We start from the raw sequence: 5613 nt of genomic DNA on the forward strand, positions 1-5613 counted from the left end.
TTTGGGTCATTCTTGTATAATTTTCTAATACAGGGAACCAAATAATACATGCCGGGCTAAGGTTAAAATTACAGCTGGAAGTGAGCTGGATAATAGCTGACTCCAAAAGATTTCTTGAAGAGAAATCTTTCGATCTGGCAATCACTGAATTATCTGTGCAATTTATCCTGTGAAAGTTTTCACTTAAATGAATGAATATAGCATCGGATGTTTGTCCAATTTTGATTGAATACTTATGTTGCTTAATACGTACATCTAAATCTTTGCTAGAGTGGCCAATACAAAAATTGGCGCAGTCCAAACATGGAATTTTATATATTATATGTTGCTGTTTTCTTTAGATCTATTTTATATTAACATCCCTTTTAGTGTGTTATTATAGGAAAAAATGAGGTTGACATTAAAAGATTTTAAGAATCATTTTATGTTGTCAAAACTACTAAAATAAGGCAAGATATGAATTTTCTTAGGGGTTTCTTTCTCCATGTTACTTCCACTATAACCATTTTCGTGGGCTTTATGATAGTATATGTGAAGGATAACATAAATCTGTCCCTATTTTCTTATGTATTCCATTTTTTATCCAAATACTGGGGACTGACAATGCACAAAGCTCTTAAAAACATAAAAAAAAAAATTTATTTTGATGTTAAGGTGATGGCCTGAATAAAAATAGACATAAGTTACTGTAAGTTGTTGGTTGGTTTCCTATAAATACTGAATTTGCATTGAAATGGTTCTCTGTGTATTGAAACATCTAAGAAAGGGAGGTAATTGTATTTTTCTCATTCTAAAGTAAACTTAATGGATGGTACCTGGTTATTCAAATTAGAGAGTAAATCATTTATATCAATACCAGCAGGCAAAACAGCTAAAATATCGTCAACATATTTATACCACTTTAAAGGAGTATAAATGATATTAGGTAAATATCGTTTTTCAAAGAGTTCCATATACAAGTTTGAGAGGAGTGGTGATAAAGGGTTGCCCATTGCCATGCCAAATATATCTTGGTATAATTCACCATTGAATATAAACTTACATTCACAAATGCAAAACCTAGTGAGTGAAATAATGTGACTTACAGGTAGAGGTAATTCATAATGGATTAGTTCATTATTAAGATACTCCAAAATGGAATCTGTAGGGACTTTAGTAAAAAGAGAACAAACATCAAAAAGTGATTTTGTTTAATTTATCAACTAAATCTAGACAATTATATACATGAGAATCGGAGGTAGTTCCAAGTAACAGGGACAAGAACTTGGTAATATATTTCGAAAGTTTGTATGAAATTGTGCCAGCAGTACTGATAATAGACTACATGCGATTATTTTCTTTGTGTGTTTTTACTAATCCGTAAAGTGAGGTAACGAGGGAAATTTTATTGACAATTGACCGATTAGTTCTTTTTTACCTTTAAGGATTTTTTTTCACTGTGCTGCTGATTTTTTTTTTTTTTTTTACTTGATCAAGGGAATTTTTTGTTAGTTTTTGTAAGTCGTATCATCATCCAGTAGGGCTTGCATACGTGATATGTAGTCAGCTTTAATTAAAATTACAGTACTGTTAGACTTGTCAGATTTTGTTATTTGGATTGTATTGTCTTTTTTAAGATCGGTCAAACTTTTCTTATAGCGAGCAGGGAAACTGCTTTCATGCCTAACATTCGTAGCTGCATAAACAATACCTTTAGTTATGCCAACATGATTTTCAGGAATATCACAATATTTTTCAAATATACATAGGGACGACGCAATCGTTAAAGCAGAGGGTCTATTAGATACAAAGAATGATAAACCATATCCGACTGCACTCACAACATTGTCACTTATTTGTTTACCTGATAAATTTATAACACAATCATTATGTGCACTATTAGTCCAGTCACTGCTATCAATAAGATTTTTCAGTTTTCTGTCGAGTTTCCTTTTTAGAGCATCTGTAGTCCTACTAAGTTTTCCGTAAATTTCTTGTTGCAGCGAGTCCTTCCAATTAGCCGGGATAGAATGATTGAAAGAAATTCTGGATTCTTCTTATTTCTGACATTTTTCTTTCTCCTCTTGGTTTGCGGCTGCTATGTGGCATTTTAACATCACGCCACTGAATTCACTGAATGGGTGACGGTTATATCTTCTTAAACGGCGTGGTAGCAAGGATTTAGGGAGCGCTTGATCGGAAAGGCACTTCTTCAGGAACTTGAGTTGAATTCCGGTCGAATGAGGAGCCGAAAGAGATTTTAAGAAGGTAGTGACTACGTAATTCGAAAGAGGAAACAGGAGAGCAAAAGAAAACTTGGCCCGCATTGTGTATAACTGAATGACGAGTGTTTCCCTTTCCCTCGTGGATTTTATCTTTATTTATATATTCAACACGTTCCATATTTTCGTCATTCAGTAATACACACACGCACACAGATATATATATATATATATATATATATATATATATATATATATATATATATATATATATATATATATATATATATATATATATATATATATATACAATCACATATATATACATTAACACACACACACACACACACACACACACACACACATATATATATATATATATATATATATATATATATATATATATATATATATATATACATATATATATCTTGTTCGTTTTAAAGTGCATTTTCCCATTTTTTATGGGGTAAGCACGATGCCTTCTTTTCGAAGAACTTTGATTTGGCGTTGGGGTAGGCTGTAGCTTCGATCGGCTGCCCTGCCTGACATCCTTAAACCCCTGTAACGATGTGTACGTGTATCGTACCAATCCCCCCCCTTTCTCCCAGCAGCGAGGAGAACAGGTGGTTAGGTCGACAGTTCGAGACGTGTGAGGTGTCTATTATGTTTTTAGAGGATGTTGGAGTGGCTTTGTTTATGTGTGTATTAGTCTGCAACACCCATTTACTTTCAGCAAACCTATCCGTTGATTACATATGTAATCCCATGTCTACACGGATAGCAAAGTGTCTGCCTTCTCTGACCAGTCGGCTGCGGATTTGAACCCACGCCACGGACCTCTATGAAGGCCTAGGCTGCTGCTCTACCAACAGTATATATATATATATATATATATATATATATATATATATATATATATATATATATATATATATATATATATATATATATATATATACATATATATATATATATATATATATATATATATATATATATATATATATATATATATATATATATATATATATATACTCAACATAGCATGTTTTGTGTTCTCACCACAGACAGTCTCTTGCATCCATTAACCCGTTTGTACACCGTGATTCCCCTGTCCATCGTAATTTACGTGGGAGGCGTGACTCGTTAAGCTACTGGATTGAAAAAGTATTTGCACCTTTCACGTCTGAAGCACGAATTTTTCAGCCTTCCTCCATTCAACCTATCAATGGGCGAGGAATAATTGATGGTCTAAGCAGCGGGACTCATTTTACATCGCGTTTTCTTTCCATTATTGGCCATGATTGGGCAACGACGTGCTTGCCGTTTTAATTTGCGGTATATGTGTGTATATATGCATTTGTGCGTAAGAGAGAGAGAGAGAGAGAGAGATAGATACCCATTCACCCATTTTTACATGAAAAAATGTCTACCACTGATCAAGGCTATGCTTGCTAGACTGGTCTGTCCTATTTCTGTCTCTTTTTGCTTTCTCGTTCTTTATCACCTCTACCTTTTCTGATTTTCCAAGTGGAAACATGAATAACGGATGAATGGCCCCTTTGACTGGAAAGCAAACGTTGGCTCTCTCTACAGCAGTCTTTTCACCTATTTTCTCTTTCAAAGACATCGAAAAAGATCTATTAACGCTGTCATCTCCTGTTATCATGATTCAATCACCATTTCATTTATTTTCATGTCCTGTACTTTTTTAACCCTCCTAAACTCTGTTCTGCTCCCTCTTTTGATCATTTAATTCCCATTACTCATTAATAATTATTTATTGCTCAAGCAGGAAAAGTGTCAAGCATGAACAGGTGTGCAAATGGAAGGAAGGAAAGAGCAAAGGGGTTTGGTGATGTCAGAGAAGTGGAGGGGAACGTTCTCAGAAAGTCGAGATTCTCTTTTGTTAATGTTTCTGGGTGGGAGGTAAATATTTCTTCTTCCCGTTTGAGTTCTAAAGAAATTTGAGTATCAATATTGCTGCTAATAATAATAATGTAGTAAGTAGTAGCAATAGTAGTAGTACACTGATAATAATAAGAATAATAATAACAATTGCATACAATGATCTTTTATCACAGAGAGCCAGCTAACCCATTTCTCTTTTATTAACTCTGTTCTCCTATTCCTTGCATAAGCAAACGAGCCCACTTATCTCAATCTGCGACTCGCGTATCTCCTAAGGACCTAGGAATACAATTACAAGGTAATATCAAAAGGGTCTCTCTCTCTCTCTCTCTCTCTCTCTCTCTCTCTCTCTCTCTCTCTCTCTCTCTCTTACTACGTTAGTGCTGGTTTACCTATACAAAAGACCTACAGATTTTAAATAACTTCCATTTTCTATAACATTTCAAGGGATGAATATTGAGCACACACATACCGCATAAAAAAAAAATAAGATACAGTTCTCGTTAGGAAACCAAACTGAACTATGGGCATATCGGCTATCGACCTTAAAAAAAAAAAAAAAAAAAAAAAAGTGTTCTCCAATAAACCAACATTTTTGAAACTCGCTTGATTTATCAACAGTTAAGTAAAGCCTTCCTTGGAGCTATGTTTTTTATTAGTATTAGACGTTCTTGCTATTTTCTATACCTTTTGTTTCAGATTATTTAATAAAAAGTCTACAAGTGATTATATTTCTCTTTATATATCAATCGACAGTAATCTTCCCTCCGATACTTTCTCATTGACATTCAATATGAAATTTCGATAAAAAAAGAGCGTATTACACAAGACTTGCCTGCGGTTTTAGTTACAGATAAAATGGTACTTTATGAAATGGATGACAATTTTCTTCCTACTTGCCGTTCATCACTTTTACACTTGAGGAAAATATGAAAAGGGAGAAATGATAAAAAAAAAAAATCTGGAGGAGATAGCAAAAACGATAACCAAATTTTGTAAGCATACCCTGGATCACTGAGAGACATTCGATCATACACATGTAAGGACATACTTCTCTCCCTCTCTCTTACAATTAAACAACTAAGAAGGGCATCGCTGAACAGCGTTTTGCCCTCTGAAAGCAGAGACCTTGTTAATGAATGTCCCTTTCAGCGATAACTGACCTGCTGTTGGATAGTGGTAACGCCACTCTATTCATTTCTGTATAAACATATTTACCATCATTCGTATTTATTTCACCGTCCAAGGAAGATGTGCAAAAGTATGGAGCGGAATTATGTAGTTTTCAGATTGGCCGATGAGAGTAGGTTAACCGAACTATTCCCAAAATGAAAGCTCACCTCCGGTAACATAAAAGGGAACCTAGCAAACACTGAGGTCGATGATTCGCTGGTCTGAAAGGGAGGTCGCAGACGATATTAATATGTACACAGTTCTTAAAATTAAGCCAAAAAATTTGATCGTCCAGGGTGCATACTGAAGTCTTCTTAGGCGATAA

The sequence above is a fragment of the Macrobrachium rosenbergii genome, chromosome 1 (genome assembly GCF_040412425.1).
Source record: "Macrobrachium rosenbergii isolate ZJJX-2024 chromosome 1, ASM4041242v1, whole genome shotgun sequence".
NCBI classification, from domain to species: Eukaryota; Metazoa; Arthropoda; class Malacostraca; order Decapoda; family Palaemonidae; genus Macrobrachium; species Macrobrachium rosenbergii.